Raw genomic sequence first — 20,321 nt, 5'->3', positions numbered from 1 at the left:
TATTCACAATTTTAACAAAATACGAGTCAAGAGAATAGAATTGTTGAGAATTATATGGCTAATAACTTTATATTTCACAACTTCAAGCCACTAAAGCTATTATCCATGTATATAATTTTTCCTTGGTGACAGTGTAATCTTTTCTTCATGTATTATCAATACTGTTTATTGCTTATGAAAATGCAGACCTCAAGCTGGACTAAGATCATATGAATTGAAGACAAAACTAGAGAATTTTAAACCCCCACTATTTAAATATAACTTGAACCCTCATAATTGCAGTTTTTTTTTATGCACCTTGATACCACTATTCTTAAGACAATAACTGGCCACGTTATACATGCATTTCATGGAGTATATATCTTTATCACCAAATTAATCATTTATATGTCAATGCCAAAATTTTCAATCGGAATAAATCCGTTAATATAAGAGACATTGAAAGTTCACTATGTAACATGACAAGCTCATGTGAAAATAGTTGCTTCATACAACATATATTAAAAACTCAAACATGGCAAAAAATTATTATATTTAGTCTAATAATATACAAAGACATCATGCAAGTACCATGTTTTTCTTGAACAAACAAATACATGATATTCTGTTAATAATAGGCAACTTGGATTCAAAGGTATATATTGCGAATTATTTATATGCGCTTACATAATATTGATACCAGACTCTAAAGCACATAAAACCAATGGATACTATCCTTTCTAGTCTCAGTCTATAATTGTGACCATTCACATGAAATATCTTGTTTATTAAAGTTTGTGCGGATTATGTTAGACACCATGTAAGATTCTCATTGTCAGGATTATGTTAGTTTTATGATTAGATTATTTAGAAGCAAAATATGCAACCATAACCTTATCTTATGTGAAGAGGCTAAGTCGTCTTAAAATTGTTGGTTCTAGACCAAAATAAATCATATAAGTCACAATAATTTCTCTAATAAAATTTAACAAATAAATTAACAAAAATTCATACCTTCATCTTGCATTAAAAATGCAAATAATTTGTACCATAAAAATGTTGATTTGGCATGGGTTGAGGCGCGGATTAGGTCGCTCTCTTTAAGACGATTCGCGCCCCTATAGAGTATCCTCCGGTGTAGTAGGTCTCAGCACGTTGCCTCCAGGATACAACAGCCCAACCTTTTGCACACTGTAGTCTACTTCAATCTACACTATTGGAGCAAGACAGAAACCTCATACTAACACTGTTCTTTGCCCTATAAACTCTTATAGTAGTGGAGGAAAAAATAGAAGGTAGTATAGAGATAGCAAAGTATATATTTGGTTTGGTTGATAGATGCCTTATATATAGGCTAAGAAATTAGGAATATTAAAATATCCAACACCTATTGTCTAGCAACAATTGCTTTTGCATAGGAATCCTTAATCTGAATTGTTTTGGGACCAATCTGGGTTATCCTACCAGAATTCAGTTTGAGCAATAAGGCTAGTGCATTGAGCAAGCTCATGTGCAGGTCTAGAAGACTAGAACAACATTTCTCAGCCTAAAAAAACACCTAAACTTGCAACTGATGAAGGCAATTTCAATGTCATATACTGAAGGGCCCAATGCAGATAGAATTAGAAAAACTGCAACATTGCCTTTGGTCAAAAGTTGATTGTAGGCTTGCAGGATATTGTTGCATTGTGAGTTACACAAAAGCCATCCATGTAGGCAAAAGAAAACCACTACTTCTCGCGACTTTGGGCGTGTTTTTGTGTTAGGTGGACAAATTGTCAAGGTTCAATTTTACAGCTTAAACATGGGAATTGTTAATTTTCACCGGATTTATAGGTGATTATGCATTGCTGATGTATGGCAAATTAGTGCTGAATGTCTCATTCTTCGCATCGCTGCCTTGGACCAAAAACAAAAGGAGTTCAAATATTTTAAGAGCTCTACTCTAGAATTTCGAGTACACGTTTAAATTGAATGAGCATTTGAGATTCAATACAAAGAGTCATTTTTGTGGTGACTATTAATCCCTCTTTCCTGATTTGTTTGTAGCGTTGCATCTAGGTAGTGAGCAGTTTGTCAACTGATACGTTTTATCAACTCTGACCTGCTATCTTAATACGCACATTCACGTTTTGACACTTCAATAAGGCCAACACTTCGGATCCTACTTGGACAAAACGGATCAATAAATAGAAGTACGTCTTGTTCATTAACATCTTGAAAATATTCCGACGTAGTTAGGTAGAGCTGTTAATCGAGCCGAGTCGAGCCGAGTATTTGGCTGCCGAGCTCGACTCGAGTTTAATTCGAGCCGAGCTCGACTCGAGCTCGTTAAGAAAACGAACTTTAAAATGTGTTCGAACTCGACTCGTTAAATATACATGTGGCTCGAGCTCGAGCTCGACTCGTTTATCACAAACGAGTCGAGCTTCACGAGCTCGAGCTCGAGTTCGTACAAATTAACATTAATAAAAATCTATAATTTTTAATTTATATAATTTTGATTTCTAAAATGGCAAATATGCCCTTCATTAACGAGCTCTAACGAGCTACTCGAGTATCAAACGAGCTGAGCTTACTCGGCTTGTTAACTAAACGAGCATGTTTCGAGCTCGAGCTCGACTCGTTAACCAAAATTAACGAGCCGAGCTCGAGCCTTAACGAGCCGAGCTCTAACGAGCTTTCGAGCTACTTGATTGGCTTAACAGCTCTATAGTTAGGCAGTCAAACCAACTCTCATACGAGCTTCCGGCGGTTCATTCATTTGACCGTAAACTAGGACCACTTTTGATTCTGCAATATTTTTTTTATTAATCATTTCAGATTCTTTTCAACAATTTTTTTGGCAAATTAATCTTTTCCATTGCTGGAGAGTAAAGTTTAACAAGAGAGGTACTTCCTAATATTTATGTCCACTAATTTCTAGCACTATACAATCGGAATCAAAATTGAAACATTCACTACCGAACAATAAACAAAGCAACGCTGATCAAATCTGGATTCCGATGCAAGCTCCCATAGAACATTAAAGCTCAACGCGAGTTGTTTCTAGTTGACAATTTTGTCTCTTGAAATCACCAAAAGTTGTTTCTTGAAATCTCTACACTTTTCTTTATAGCTATAGCCGAAATTTTGAGTTAGGGAATAGTTAAAAAAATTGTGTGAATATAGAACAAATTGATGAGTAAGTTGTAATTGCAATTGAAGCATACGTGACCTCTGAAAATGTGGGCATGAGGTCGCATATTACCCCATATTATGCCTTATTGCAAGTTTCCTCATTTCTGACCAATCTTCAACCTTACTCTATTTTTGCACCAAATTTTACTAATATTTTCTTGATAATAGAGGCTGAACTAACTTTTTTTCAAAACACAAAAGTTGCGGCCCTTTTAGTTATCTTTTTTAGTTTTCAAGAATCGCTCAATTTGGAGTTCTGCAAACTGAAAAAATAACCAAAATATCCTTGATTGGTCAATCTCCTATTTCAGCTTTGACAACAGAAATGGTCTACTGTATTTCGAATTTGTGACTATGAAAACTCATGAACTGGATTTCGATATCTTTATAAGAAATGTTAAGTTATGTCTTACTTCAAAATGGCTCAAGAATCACCTCAATCTGATATTGGTTATTCAAGATATAATTGAAATACCAACAGCTATCAAAACTGTCAAACTCTTTTTCTTTAATACTTGATTGCATTTCATCTCTTGAGAATTTAGTACTTTGTATTCTTTTTAAATCATTTCAAATCATCAACAATCATCCAAACGTCTTTGTAATTATTTCCATTTGATGATTGAATCATTAAACCTACAAAAACATGAAATTGTCACCATTTTAACATGTAGAAATGCAATGTTTCACACTTAAACCATAAAATGTAAATTTCACTAGAAACCTAGTTAATTAACTATAAAAATGGATAAAAACATACCAAAACTAAATAATAAAACACACTTAAATATCTCAAAATGCATACTTATCATTACCTTTCTCTTTAATTTACTTCTTTTGAATCCTAGCATATTGAATATCTGGTATCTCATACCCAAGGAATTTAATTTAGAAGTAAATATACTAATTAATCTCAATTATAAACTTAACTTAAAATAAAACTTTCACAAAGTTACATTTTATTCAAGTTAAAATCATGCAATCAAAGTTTGTACTATAAGACTTATTCTTTAAAACCTTTTAACTTATCAACTCTTGATAATTGATTCACCTTTTCAACTCTTGATAAGTTATATTCTTTTAGTCAAAACTTGACTTATAGTCCATGACAAAATTTGATTAACCTAATTTTTCAATATAGCTAATCATTCTCTAATAAATCAATGTTTATTTAGAGAAAATTTTGTCATTTAGTGATGGAATTATTGTTCAAGAATTTCATATATCTTAAACCTTGATTATCTGTTATTCAACGCTTTGAGATGTCTAATTATGGTGAAAGAAAATGAATCCTTGTAACATAGGAGATTTAGGAAGCATCTATGACACACTATCGTCATCTCCTTTGTACTTACTATAAGCATATACTATTAATTCCATTCCATCTTCCATGATTGGAAGTATTAAAGTTTTAAAAGATATAACCAGATTTACTTGAAAACTTTTCTCAAGTCTCTTTGCCCGTCCAAGAAATTGAAAATATTAATTATATTAAGAATAATATGTAATTACTCATAATTTCTTCAACAAGTTGTAAAGATAAAAGAGAATTGCTATTTATGTAAAAATAAAAATAAGTTTGATTTTGTTCCCACTATTTTAATACTATAACCCTCAAACATGAAACCAGGAATTCAAAAATCCCTAGTGGGTTAGAATCTCATTTTAGTTATTTTAATCTTCATTAAGGTGAATAAACCAAGATAACTAAAACAAGTTGGTACTTATTACCAATTACAATAATTATAACTTCTAGATAGTTAAATTGTCAACTTTAGACAAGATGCATCTTATGTGTTTCTCAATCTTTGCCTCTACAACATACAACCTTCATTGAGGTGAACAAGTTATATATTGTAGTTAAGTTTAACTTATTATTCCAAGATCTCACTCATAATAAAATACGTCCTTGAACAAGAACTCCTATTTTACTATAACAATGAAAGGCAACTTGTGTCCAGACTTAACATTTAATTGAGGAATTTTAGACATAATATATCCAAGTTGGTCTCATCAAGTATATAACATGCATATCCATTCATCAAAATAAATAAATAAACAGACTATAATAAAACATGGATGATTATGGATTTTATTGCTAAACTAGTTCTCTTGAGCCAAAAGAAAACTAGATGGTCAACTAAGAGACAAATAACATCTCCATGCCTTGTACACATTTTGTATGTCTGTCATGGTAGAATTGGTGCCATCTCCATCTTCTTTGTACATTATAAATATAAACCTAATCTAAATATTTTAGATTCTCAACCTTTCCCCATGCCTAATATAGTCCATTACATAATATTGAGAGAAACTTTGACTTACATTCAATGGGAGTGAGATGAAAAGAGCATTTATATTGAGAGTATTTAGAGAAAGCAAGACACATAGGTCCTATTTCAAAAATACCAAAACCAAAACATACATACATTCAACCATTCCCATTGGTTTTAGTCCATAACCATCCATCATGCATTCACATAATACAACACTAAATGAAAGTATAATAATGCATTTATTTAATTCTAATCGTGAATCATTATATGCTCAAATTTTAAGCCATTTAAAGTTTCAATTCTTGAAAAAACTATGGAATACATTTTCTAATCTCATTAGAACAATTTTCAATATTTTAAAACCATGAACAAAACTTTTGCCTAATCTGATTATGAGCCCAAGTCTAAATAATGATTTTCTAGTCCAACTAGAATTTCTTAATTCACTTAGGAAAGGAAATTTTCTTTTAAGTCATTTTAGAATTTCAAATACTAACTTTAGAGTATTTTCCCAATTTAATTTCATTAAATTAGAAAGTTTCTAAGGTATTTCAACACCTGCCAAATTTAATCTCAACAAATTTGGAAGTTTCTAAAGTTGATTAGACTTTCTTAATTTTAGTCTCACCAAAATTTAGTAAGTTTTCAAAACATAATTGAACAATTTTTTTTCCAATTTGAATTTTTAAGATTTTTTTTTAAAAAATACCATAATTCTAATCATATTAGAAATATAGGAACTTTTCATGTTGTCTTAGAAACCCACACGGAAAATGGAAATCAATGACCATATCTTATTTGTCATTGGAAACTTACTGGTTTCCCAATTTTCCTTTCTCCAGAAAATTTTTAGCAATTGTTAACCAATCAAACATCAACTTCACCATCATTACATGGTAGGAATTCGAAGCAACAAGAATAAAAAAAAATGCAACAAAGTAGCTGCGGTGGGACTACGTTAAAAACCATTGTAAAACAGTGATTTCATGCAATTTCCAGCAACCAAACAATACAGGCATGAAACGTTTTCATGCATGGAAGAAGAAACCAAGGCAAATCAATTTGACTATGATAAATATTAGGCCAACATTCCTAAGTTTACAAAGTCAAACTATTTGAACAATTAATTTGGCTCATCTTAATTCATAGGTATGGCTTCGAGGGTTGCCGCCGACTTGCCTTAGTTTCTTCTTCCTAGGGTTTCGCTTGCAACATGGCAGCCATGGCTGCCCTCCGGCTGATGCCTGGAGGGCAACCATCTTCGCTCTCTCCCACCTTTGCAATGAAGTCTTTCTCTTCACTCTTCTCTCAGTTGAATCAGCCCCTGCTCAATGTCAAGGCTATGCTGTCCTCTCATAAGGGCGAGCCTGCTATATCCTTTGCTCAGGATGATCTTGACACTCTGTCCGCTCCTTTCACGTTTGCTCTCGTCGGCAAATTCTCTAAGGGAAGGTCTAGCATGGAGGTTATATGGAAGTTTTTTCTGACTTTGGATCTTAGGGAAACAGCATCGGTAGGCTTACTCGACTCTGGACATGTTCTCATTCGATTGGGGAATGAGGTGGATTTCCTTAGGCTTTGGTCTCATAAGATTTGGTACATACATGGTGTTTCTTTGCGAGTGTTTAAATGGTTAGCCGCTTTCCATGTCGATCATAAGCCTTCGGTGGTGCCGGTTTGGTTCCAATTGCCGAAATTGCCAATTCATCTCTTTCACAAGGAGTCTCTCTTTCAGATTGTGAGCTGCTTGGGTAAGGCTTTGTTCGTGGACTCTGCAACAGCTTCTGGAGTGCGCCCTAGTGTAGTTAGGGTGTGTGTGGAGATTGATTTCCTACAACCTTTCCAGTCACGGATATGGATTGGTAATGGACAGCATGGTGGCTTTTAGCAGCAGCTTATCCCGGAACGTCTTCCCTAATACTGCGACTATTGCTTCAAACAGGGACATGACAGGGCTTCATGCTTCGTTCTTCATCCTACTTTGAAGGTGGAGAAGGTGGAGAAGAAGGGTGATGAGGTGCGTAACTCGCTTGTGCCTGTTGAGGGCGTCCCACTGGTGTCTAATGCAAAGGGAAAGGAGACTGCCCAAGAGGAAACTTTGCAGAATGTGGATGGGGATAATCCTATGGGTAGCATAGGGGCAAGTGCTGGAGGGGTTGTCGTAGACTGTGCGCATCACCAACAGGCTGGCTGGGTCAATCCTTTGATGGAGGATGGGACGGCAGCAGGAAGACTCTAGGGAGGAGTTGGCGATGCCGCAGGCCGTGGGCTTGGGGGGAGAACAGCAGCGGCCGCCTGCTGGAACCAGCATGGTGCTTGCGGCAGTTGGAGCCAATGAGGAAGGGTGGCAGCAGGCCATGCTACGTTGGTGCAGGACCCTTTGCTTGCGCACATGTTGCCTTTCCAACAGGTGCAGGTGCAACCATCGCCTGATGGGTTAGTGGATGGAAGGGATGGCGTTGAACCTGGGGCAGCGGTTGAGGGAGAGGAGGAGGTGGTGTCCGACGGGTAGTTGGAGGAGGAGGCCATTTCCATGGCTGAGTAGAGGACTGGCAATCTATCGCCGCGAGGGCAACTAGTCCAACGGCAATGTAAGCCTAGCTCCTTGGTGATCGACATTTTTAACCTTGACCCAATAATTCAACAGATTCAGGAGAAGACTAATGGTGGGGTGATGTTAAGCTAGTTGATAAACCTAAGCGTAAGGGTGTTCGCTTGTGGGCTCCTATTGATCGTTCTCTACGCTCGAAGGCAAAGGTGTGCTCTAACTCCTTCTCTGCATTATCTGATGATTAATTTTCTATTCTGGAACATTCGAGATATCTCGCGTACTCCAAATTTTCATAGATTAAAAAGGTTAATTTTCGAGTTCTCGATTCAATTAGTGGCTATTTGTGAGCCTAAGGTTTGGGCGTGTGACATCTAAATGATATGTGCTCATCTCAATATAGATAGTTGGATGGTTAATAAGGAGGGATCTATCTGGGTGTTCTATAAAGATGGCTTCCAATGTGCTCCTGTTGGGAAATCTTCTCAACACCTGTCCCTTAGAATCTCACCTCAGGTGCTGTCGGTTCCCATTTATTTTTCCTTCATCCATGCAAGGTGTACTGAGCAAGAGCACGTTCCGTTGTGGTCAACGTTGTTAGCGGATAAACCGAGGGATGATCCATGGTTGGTGGTGGGGGATTTTAACACCATTATTAGTGCAGAAGAGAAGCAGGGCAGGCTGATGAAGGTGTAGAACTGAGATCATTTATGTTCAAGGCTGGAGTGTTTGACGCAGGATTCTCAGGTCATGTTTCACATGGTGTAACAATAGGGGTGGTCGTGCTCGAATTTGGAAGTGACTAGATAGACTGTTATGTAGTCCGACTACGACTTTAATGGGGATGACTTTTGGAGTTCGGTACCTAGGCAGAGGGCCTTCCGATCATGCCCCCTCCTGTTATCAGCTTTGACTCAACTTGATAACAAGTCTAGACCTTTTCGTTTCTTAAACGTTTGGACTTCGAAAGTAGAGCTGTTAGATGTCATTAGAATGAGTTGGTCAAGCTATTGCCCAGGACGCCCGTTGCAGCGGTTGGCGGCCAAATTACGGCTCACTAAACATGCAATCCAACATTGGTCGCGGGAGCACTTTGGCAATATATTCGATGCAGTGAAGCAGGCAGAGGAGGCAGTAATGGCGGCGAAGGCTGCACTTGATAGTGACCCATCACAACAACAATGGTTAGCACTCCAGGAGGCAAGGGCGGTTATGAGGAACTCTCTAGTCAAGGAGGAAGCATATTGGAGGTAAAAAGCAAGAATCAAGTGGCTTCAGGATGGAGATAAAAACTCAAGGTTTTTTCATGCAGTAGTGGCAGAGAGACGTGGTAAATCAGTTATACACCGGATTCGGAGTAACACGGGGGAGTGGCTGATTGATGAAGCTCACATTTCAGAGGAGGCAGTGGAGTATTTGACAGCCTTTTTTTCGGTCGAACCTTGTACAGGGTCATGAAGCACTTTGGAGGTCATTCCCAATATTATTTCAAGGGAAAAAAACACTGAGTTGCAGCGTCTTCCCTCGATGGAGGAGATAAAAGATGTGGTATTCGCAATGGATAGGGAGAGTGCGGCGGGCCCTGATGGATTGATTCACAGGTAGGTTTTTAACTTTTGCATGGGCGTGGTGGGGCATGATGTGTTTGAAGCCGTCGTTAGCTTCTTCTATGGTCACAAGCTGCTGAGGAGCGTTCGTCGACTTTGATAGTACTGCTTCCAAAGGTATCCTCACCCCAAGGCTTTAGTCAGTTTCGACCCATAAGCCTTTGCAACTTTGTCAATAAGGTTATATCAAAACTGGCGACTCGGTTGTCAAAGGTGCTGCCAAGTATTATCTCTCCTCAGTAGAGTGGCTTTGTTAAGGGCAGGCAAATTTGTGATAGTTTTCTGTTGGTCCAGGAGTTGGTGTCGAATATTCACCAGAAGAATAGATGGGGAAATGTAGTTTTGAATTTCGATATTGCCAAAGCCTACGATAGAGTCTCTTGACCATTTTTGCTCCAGGTGTTGAGAAGGTTTGGGTTTGATGAGGTATGGATTGATATGATTTGGAGACTTATCTCGAATGTGTAGTTCTCAGTAATAATTAATGGAGCGCCTCAGGGATTCTTCAAATCTAGTCGTGGATTGAGACAAAGGAGATCCGATTTCACCGGTGCTCTTTGTGATTAGTGCGGAAGTTCTTTCTCGTCTGTTGAACACTTTGAGTAGCTATTGGGGTTTTACGCCTTTTAGAGTTCCACGGGGCTGCCCACCTATTACTCATCTAACCTATGCCGATGATATTATTGTCTTCTCTAGTAGGTTGCGGCAATCTATGCGATTGGTGATGAAGGCGCTAGACGCTTATGTTTCAGTGTCAGGACAAAAAGTGAACCAACAAAAGAGCTGTGTCTTGGCTCATGCCAATTTTATCGGGAGCAGGAAATGGTCTATTGCGAAGATGACTGGGTTTCAGTCGAAGGAGTTTCCGGTTAGATATCTGGGTTATCCTTTATATGCAGGGCGGAGGAAGAGATGCTACTTTGCAGGGATTTGTGACTCGGTCACGAGTAAAGTGTTGTTATGGAAAGAGAGCTTTCTCTCGCATGGTGGTAAATTAGCTCTAATCAAGAGTGTGCTGTCCTCTATGCCACTTCACACATTCGCTGCTTCAACCCCTCTCAAGTCGATATTTAGTGGGATGGAGAGCATTTTTGCTGATTTTTTGTGCAGTTCCTCAGACACTAGGCCGCGCTTCCATTGGATTAAGTGGGCCCAGTTGTGCAACTCGTATGACAGGGGGTGCTGGTTTGAGATCCCTTAAGCATGTGTTTGATGCCTTCTCCATGAGATTATGGTGGCACTTCCGATTGCGACAATTGTTGTGGGTTGAGTTCATGCACTGTAAATATTGCTCCAACCTTCATCCTTCCTTTGCTGATACTTCTCCCGGGGACTCTTGGACTTGGAAGAGACTGGTGGCTATCCAGGGAGTAGCGGAGCAACACATCTATTGGGTTTTGGCTAGGGGCAATGTGAGCTTCTGACATAATAATTGGTTGGAGACGGGCCCATTATGTCGTTATGCGCGGTTTTCGATTTTGTTGAACAGGGTTGTTGGAATGTACAGCGGTTAAGCAGGGTAGCGCCTAGCGGATGGGTGGGGAGGATGTTGGGAGTCATGCCTCCCTCGCTGGACCAGGCGGATACCATGGTTTGGGCTCCTAGTACCTCCGGTGTCTTCTCATTAGCATCAGCCAACCGGATCGCTCGAGAGAATGGAAATAGCTCTTGGCTCTACTCACTGCTCTGGCTTCAAGGGCAGCCGACAAAGATTTCTTTTTTCATGTCGAGATTGGTAGGGTCCTATTTGCTGGTGATGGGCAAGTTGCATAAACTTGGTATATTCGGCCCCTCTTGTTGTGGTTATTGTCTACACCCATTTCAAGAGTCTTCTGATCATATTTTCTATACCGGAGAGGCGGCAAAGAGGATTTGGGGTTATTTCGAAGGGGTGATTGGAGGGTTTCAGGAGTCCTCTACGATACGCCACAAGTTGGTTAGCTGGTGGTTGAAACCTACTCGAAACCCATACCTCCAGTACCTTTTCCGTTTATTGCTGTCTTTGATCTGTTGGAATTTATGGCAGATGCGGAATTCATTTGTCTTTGATGGCCATCTGCGACCCATGGCTCATGTGTGTGCGGCAATTTTTTAGGACCTCAGGGATATTTTCCTCCTTAAATTTAAAAGCATCACTATCTCTGCTCAAGATTGGCCGAGTTTTTACGGTATGGTGGCTGGCCTGCATAGGGTTTCCAGGACCTTGGTGGTTCGGTGGAGCTGCCTAGTTCATAATGTCGTCAAACTGAACTCGGATGGCTGCTCTCGGGGAAATCGGGGGGTGAGTGGAGGTGGGGGGTGCTTCGGTGCTCGGAAGAAAGGTTTATTTTAGGGTACTCGTGCTTCTTTGGGGGGATGACGAGTCTGCAGGCTGAATTGAAAGCGATGATTTTTGGTGTTGGGCTGGCTATTGATCGTGAGTATTCTGAGTTGCATTTTAGAATCTGATTCTTTGGTTCTGGTTCAAATCATTCAAGGGAAGACTCGGTGTCCGTGGCAGTTGCGAGGGGACTTACAGGACCAGTTAAAAGTCAAAAGATTCGTTAGAGAGGTATCACACTGCTTTCGGGAAGCGAATAAACCGGCTGACCGCCTTGCAAACATTGGAGCGGACTCAGGGAAGACTCTAACGTATGGCTCATTGCGTGATTTGCCTCGCTTGGTGAGGGGTAACTTCGCTCTTGATCAAATGGGTGTTCCAAGTTTGCATAGAGTTAGAGTGTAGGTTACGCTAGCACTTGTGGTTTCTGGTTTTGCTTGCCATGTACGCCCTCCTTTTTTATGAAATAAAGTAACCTGTTTCCAAAAAATATATATATAGGTATGGCTTCTATGTTTCTCCTTTAATCGTTGCATTTTGTACTTATGTGATCTCATCACATTTAAATAGTCATCAAGACGTCTATTTGGATTGAAATTTCTTAAAAGAAAAAAATTATTACCTCATAAACACATTTTTCAATTATCCTTTTATCTCATATATATCACATCCCAAAAAAATTTTCAAATAATCTTCAATCCAAACCAAGAATGTTCGATATTCAAAACAAATAAAAAAAAATGCATGCCATAAGAAAGCCAAGAACGTTCTGCTATGCAAGATTAATCAAACCTTGGGTCTTGGTCATATGACTTGCATCAATGACAATTTACCCTTGACTTTAATCATGCTGATAACGTCCTACAATTTTCGTCTTAGTTCATGCTTTATGACGAGTGCGGGGCATACATATAATAATTTGCTCATCCACAGTCAAGTTTTACATTTATAGAAATATAAATACCCCATACGTAATTTGTCACAACTATACGAGTCAAGAGCGAATATAGGGTATTAAGAGTCGATCCCATAAAGAAAAATAGATAATTACCGGCACTACTAAATTCCTTTATTATTTAGATGTTCAACAAATTAAAAGAAATAAACTAAGGGATAAACGGATAGATAAATGCAAATAAAAACTTCTTGGATAATGGAATCCCTACCTATTCATACTAGCCTAACTCCCTAACCAAATGAGTACCAAAATCTCAGTTAAATTATGGCATAATTTTCTAATAGATGTGATACCCATTTTCGCCGGTGTACCAACTATACCTATAGTTAATTCATACATACTTTCGTGGTTATGAACTCAACTATAAGTTCATTCACTTCTATGAAATTACATGGAACAAAGCCACAAAATCCACAAAGGTGTACCTCTACTTTCATGAGTGTACTTCCTAGGTTTAACACTTCTATGAACTAGTGTCAAATTTCAAATTTCATTGCAAATCTAACACTTTTAGATGATTATATTCGATGGCCAGTTAATCATGATTATAAGAGCAAAAGTGCTAAATAACTCAATCAAGATAATAGCATCATTTAGCCAAGAAATTAACACCAAACAATCATCGAAAGTTCAACCAAATACCCAAGGCATATATTTTGAAATAACATCACAAACACAATATCCAAATCTTGCATTAACAAATTTAGAGTTCAATACAAAGATAAAAAGTGGAGATAAGAGAATCCTTGTTACTAGAGTTTCTTGAGCCTCTCCTTCTTCATCTCCGTTGGCCTCCTTGTTGAACCAATACAAGCTTGGATAACCACAACTAGACTATACTACACTAACCTACATTAATATAAGAGAAAATAAAGAGAATTACATTTATTAAGGGTTTGTGTCTTGCGCCAAAGGGTTGTGTTACATTAATAGAAGAAGAACAACAAAAGGGTTGTGTCTTGCCCCAAAGGGCAAGACACAACCCTTTTGTTGTTCTTCTTCTTCCTCCAAACTCTCTCTCTTCTCTCAAGCTAATTTTGAACTCACTACCCACTCTTCCTCAAACTAGAAGAACTAGCTAGTATATATTCTTGGTTTTCAGGAGCCAATCTCTCTCCTCAATAATGTGTTTCTTTGTTGTTAAGAGTCAACAAAAAAGCTCCTAGATCCTCCAAAAGTTGGTAGCAATTGTCCTTTTGTGTTTTGTTCAAGATAAAGAAAGAAACAAGAAGCATGCAAGTTGGTAACTTGCAGCTGCCAGGAATCCCTTGGACGAATCCCTGGAGGGATTCTTCCAGGGATTGTATAGAGCAACTATGAATTGAAGTTCTGATCACAAACCGCATGAGGAAATGCGAGCAGTTTCTGCCACGGATTCATCTTCTCTCCTTTTGTTTTCTTTTTTCCTTTGCACCACTTCACTTAGCATTTATTGTGACTCCTCAAGCTTCATATCCGTGCTCATTTTACTTCTAATTCCACTTAAACTTGATCATTTCACCTACAAAAATAGAGAAGCTTTGCAAGTAAAATGATAAAAAATCACAAATAATTCATTAGTGACATAAAATGGACAATTCATACCAAATATCTTACAAATTGACTCAAAAACAATATGAAACACATTAAAAAAGACAGCAAATTTAGCCATTATCACTTTATCTTCGTTTTTGTGCCGTTCGTGATCTCATCATAAAGCGGCCAAAAAAACTTCATTTTTCGATTGAAAACTTCATATTACAAGCATTAAAAAATTTTTAAAAACAATTCTAAAAAATTTTCAATCAACTTTGTTCATATAAAACCCAAAACTAACTTCAAGAATAGCATATAATTGTGATCTAATCATCATCCATGACAATTGAATAAATTTGTCACCTGGGTTAATCAAATCTGGCTCTGACACCATTGTAAGGAACTATAGAGATATGCATAGCGAAAAATTTAAAATTTTTTATTCCTTTAGTAGATCCACCTTTGATTAAATCTATGTGACATAAAATTAATTTAAGAAAATTACTTCAATCCATGAAAATCTTCTTAAACCGACGGAGATTTGACAAAGAAGGGCAAAGCGATCCACGTAACAATACAAATGTTCTGTCTTTAACGGTGATCCACACGAACCTAAACTAAGTTGAATCAGTTTAAGCTAGATTAGTGCTCCCTATTGCCAAGGCACTTCCCATAAATTGGTTAAGAAAAACACTACTTTTTTACTATGAATTACTGCTCCAATGAGAAAAATAAGAGATGTGATTCTTCTCTTATTTTCTTGGACGAATTTTGGGTATTTTTCTCTCAAGATTTTTCTCAAAAATCTCACAAGACAATTGGTGTATCAATTAGTCTTGACAGCAAAAATGTTTAGTGAGTATTTTTATAAACAAATAACTTGTCCATATCCTTATGAAAACCTGAAACCAGTTTCCAATAGGATTCAACTTCCTTATCCTAATACAACTCTTGTATTTGAAAGACTTAAACTTATTTGCACAACAAATCCCTCAATTTTTATTTGTTTCACAAATTAAACTATAAGTTATAAAAACTATCTATCAAATCCCTACTTGAAATTGATTTAATCTATTTAATGTAGTACTTTATGTGTATGACCCATTAGGTTCTCATATGTGTTGGCAATAAGTAAGAGTTATAATTTTTAATAAATGAAATTAGATAAATTAAAACTTCTTTACTTTGTCATTGATTCTACCAATCAATCAATTCATTTTTATAAACTAAGATTGACATCTAACAATGCATCATGACTACTCAAGTAATGAAAAAAAGTGAAGTGGATGATTTCACCTTTCAACGAATGTTTACCATGTAATTAATATTTTTTTACCACACTTATCTCACATTAATATTGGAATAAATTGTGTCTATTCCAATATGAGATTAATGTTCATTTCTTGTACCAAAACATAAATCCAATAAAAAAGTATATAGAAATACTGTCTAAAACTCTTCCATTTAGCACAAAGAATTTTGAATTATACTTCTATAAGTGGTCAGACATGAGATAACTCCTCTTCCATAAGAGGTGGAAAATTCTTATAGGTATTCACCATTTTTTCATACTTCAAGTATATACACATTTGCTATTGTTGTGAGCATTCTCTGTTATGGGAGCAATCATATAATAAATAAAGTATAGCTGTCTGTATTCAAGATACCATGATAATACTAAATCTAAAAATCACTTGCCCAAATGTCACTTAGAGATCAATCATTTGGTACTTAAAGGATATCTCTGTACGGATCAATCTAATGAACTTGATCATCTTATCAAGCACTAATATACTAATTTAGAAGTTTCAGACATCATGTATATCAGGTTTACTACTTCTCATATTGAAGCGGCATAGTATATGCTAGTCTAACCGTATTAACAATGCCTTTTCTTGTTAATATTTCGACTAGAAATATTTAAGAATAAACTTATTTATAATTGAATGAATCTCACCATTATAACTCTATGATTTCATTGATTAGGTTTACTCTAAGAGTTTTATCATACTTATATAAATGTAAGCATTCCATATGATAAAAAAATAATTTATTATAACATTAATGGTTCAATTACACATTAAACCCTGGAAGGTAATTGACCTTAGACTTAATATTTGCTCAAACACTTATTCAACAACTGGCCTCATTTATTTTATATTTTTTTCTCGAGCTTTGGTGCACAACTATTAGGTTTATGAGTAAAGGATTATATTTTACATTGGTTCGAAAGATGGAGAAAGAGCACTTAATATGTAATGGTGCGAAACCTAATAGTTTAAAGTTTTAGATCAGAATTGAGTTCTTGACTTTACATATTGAATTTTTTGATGGGCTATCTCCAGGTTTTCCTCCCTAACAAGTGGTATCAGAGTTTCAGGTTGCTAGATTGAGCTACTCATGGGCAAGTGGATTATTTTAGGAATTGATCTGGTGAAAATTTTCTTCTTGGTGATGAATCAAAGTGCTAAGGAATTTGGTTGATATTGGACCAGGAGCGCCATGGGTTTGGCCGAGGATCGAATTGTCCTTAGACCAAGGAGCCAAGGGTTGGTAGGGGTTCAGAATCCATTTTGGATATTGAAGAATAGTGGATCCATGATTAGAAGAGAAGAGCCATTAAACTTGGGTTTGCCTTTGGTGTTAAGGTGGGTTTGCGTTGAGTATTAATGTGAGTTCAGAGAAGAGCCATTAAACTTGGGTTTAATATGAGGGGTTACTCATAAAGGAAAAGATTTGTTAGATTTATGAATAAAGGATTATGTCTCACATTGATTCGAAAGATGGAGAAAGAGCACTTAATATATAAATAAGGGTTCAAGACTTAATAGTTTAAGTTTTTGGATCAGAATTGGATTCCTGATCTACATATTGAATTATTTGATGAGCACTCTCGAAGCGTTTCTCCCTAACCACAACAACCGATGAAATGAATCCCATTTATTTTAGTAAGGTGCCAAACATGCAGCACCATTTTTCCTCGTCTATTTTAGTGTCTAGATGCCTGAATATCCAGTGAAAATCACGTGTAGATTTGGCTGAAGACAGGCACGGTTGGCCGTCCACAAATGTCACGCTCGAGCTGGAAAATTGGACTTTGGCAATTTGTCCGTTCTTCCATGTCAGTGTAGTTAGTACCATCTGTATACAAGTAAATGTTTTCGCACTAATTGCTATGGCCGATTGTGGCCTTTTGTCAACAAATTTGTATAGTTTTCTCCCCAAATGCTACGGCTCATTGTGATCTTTTGTCAACGAAGTCACTAATGACTTTTGACAAATCCTTCATCTGAATTGTCTTGGACCAATCTGGGAAGGTGGTGGCCATGAATTATATTCTTGACCAATTGAATAAGTGCCTCATGCCACGCGTGAGGATGTCTAGAAATTAGGTAGCTTGTTATATTATCTAGGATAATGTGGATGAAATTATTACTAAATTGTTTTGTTAAGTGAACTAAATGTAGACTTTTCTAACGGTGGCTAGGCAAGCCCTATAAAGAAGTTTATTAGAACCCGTTTAGCAAAAGGTTGAAACACTCACTACCCAACAATTAACAAAGCAACGCTGATCAAATCCCCATTCCAATGTAGGCTGCCAAATCTTTCCTATCCAAACACATTAAAATAATTTTAGATGGACCCCGACGCACAATAATTGAGGATGGACATGTCCCACAACTCTACGGAAGCACAACAATTGCACCTAATAGCACGATCAACTCTCACTCTTTACTCTTCTCAATCTATATAAGAACCTATCCAAAAGCCCAAGCGATTTCAAATCAGAACGCTAACTTTTGGAAGACCAGGAATCATGGCAATCAACAAGATTGGTGCAATGGCTATTCTTTTTTGTGGTATGTACAATTTTATTCTTTTGTATACGAGTTAAACCTCTTGGGGCAGTTTCAAAAAATAAAAAGAGAAGTACTCATCCCATCTACATATATATATATATATATATATATACACGTACACACACATAAGGATGATTTTTCAAAATATCTGCACTCACCCCTCTTAAAAGATTTGGTTTGCACATGATTTAAAATGATTTTGGTACTGAAAACAGGAATGATTCTTCTGGGGGCAAATATTGAAGTCAAGGCTGTCAGGCAAGCGCCCCTCAGGCCCTGCCCACGAAACTGCATAGGGGGCACCGTGTACAAGGTCTGTAATGGAACGAAGACCTACACAGACTGCACCAACTGTTGCGTCTCCGACGGCTGCACTCTTTACTTTGAGGATGGAAGTTCACTATACTGTGATTGGCCTTATGCTAAATATTAATTCCATGATTGGTGTTTGTGCTTTAGACAGCCAATATCAGGCTCAACGAGTACTAAATAATGGGAAAAATATATGTCCCTTTTAGTTTGTATTTCAGTTTCCACGAGAGTGGAATGTAACTATGTTGTATATCAGTGATTCGTAAGACAGCGAATCATGTTCAATAAAATGGAAGCATAAATGAATATTTTTCTTGCAAGAAGCAACGTGTCATACATAGCCAAATTAATGATACAGCACCTAGAATGACTAGTTACATCTCGAAAAATTATAATTCTCCCAAACATACAAGGGAAACAGAAAGAGAGAGAGAGAGAGGTGGAAACTAGAACTAAAAGTGGATCGGGACTTTTCCAGTTGCTGTATTTCTTACAATATGTGTCGTAAACTAATACAATTTTTAGTATAATTGAAATTTATCAAGTCATACAACAAAGTTGGAGAAAAATTTATGATTATGGTAAAATTATACAAGTGTACACCAAATGTTATAAATATGATATCAACCAAACTAAATTTGATAAAACTCAACTTGAGAAACCCATTTTAGATAAAAGTCTCAAGAACTTAACAATTCTTTCATTTTACTTGATCGACCAACTGCTTTTGCATCATTTGCTCAGTTTTATCCAGAATAATATTATGGAGCCTTTAGAGTATAGCCGTCATTTATAATGTTCATATATATATATATATATATATATTTATATATCCATGAGATCAGCATTCTTATCTCTTGACCAGTGCACTAATTCCTCAGAAATCAACTCCAACTGATGCAGGTCACATTTTTCTCACTTCCACCTTACCACTTTGACCAATTTTCCAAGACAAAAAGAAACATCCTTTCATATTGGATATTTTTCTTAAATGAAAATCAAAAAACATATTTGGCTCTACGGATATTTTACTTGATTTTGACTCTAGATTAACATTAGAAGAACATGAGGAAGAAAATTAGCTTTATTCAGTTTGACAAGCATGTAGGAGGAATTCATGCATAAGTTCTTACTAAATTAATTCCAAATATGTAGTTAGGTTAAAAAAAAAAAAGATAACGTGTGTTGGACGTTGTACATATTACTTTCTAAAATTATGCCCCTTTTGTCCAATATTTAGAGAAACTAGCATAAAAGAATATGTGTTGCACATTATACGTATACTTTTTGTCATACTTAGTCACAAATTTTTTTTTCTCATAATTACTAAAAATAAAAGAAATATTAAGTATGTAAAGTGTTGTACTAAGACTAATTTTTTCTTCAACAAAACATATAAAGAAAACTTTTTACAAGCTTTAATTGATTTTCAATCTTATTGAAAATCATTGAATATTAATATCAAACTAAATTAAAATTTAGAAGATAAACTATAGACATCAAACTCTCCAAACAAACTCCTCCAAAAAATTTAATGAAATTTTTAAAAACTTGACAACTATTTTCTTGAGTTTGGTACATCCATATACTAAATATTCAAAGTGAAATTATTAAGAGGAAAACGAAGGATATGATTCTCTTCAAGCAAAAAGAAGAATAGCCCCCTGTTACTAAATTCAAACCTGATGTGTATGAGGTATGCATATAAAATTAAGCTCAAATTTACAGTCAAATTTTATATATATAAATTTTTAAATACCCCTCAC

At 36.5% G+C, this 20,321-nt stretch overlaps 1 long non-coding RNA gene across 1 annotated transcript; it reads left to right on the top strand.

Annotated features, from left to right (window-relative positions):
• Positions 1-18,105: 18,105 nt before the first annotated feature.
• Positions 18,106-18,878, top strand: LOC140013293 (uncharacterized). The gene is made up of 2 exons (XR_011820364.1): positions 18,106-18,243; positions 18,459-18,878. It is a non-coding gene; the product is annotated as an uncharacterized lncRNA (long non-coding RNA).
• Positions 18,879-20,321: the final 1,443 nt, after the last annotated feature.

Source organism: Coffea arabica, chromosome 8c (genome assembly GCF_036785885.1).
Source record: "Coffea arabica cultivar ET-39 chromosome 8c, Coffea Arabica ET-39 HiFi, whole genome shotgun sequence".
NCBI classification, from domain to species: domain Eukaryota; kingdom Viridiplantae; phylum Streptophyta; class Magnoliopsida; order Gentianales; family Rubiaceae; genus Coffea; species Coffea arabica.
The sequence above is the reverse complement of the archived record's forward strand: the minus strand, read 5'-3'. Positions and strand labels throughout refer to the sequence as shown.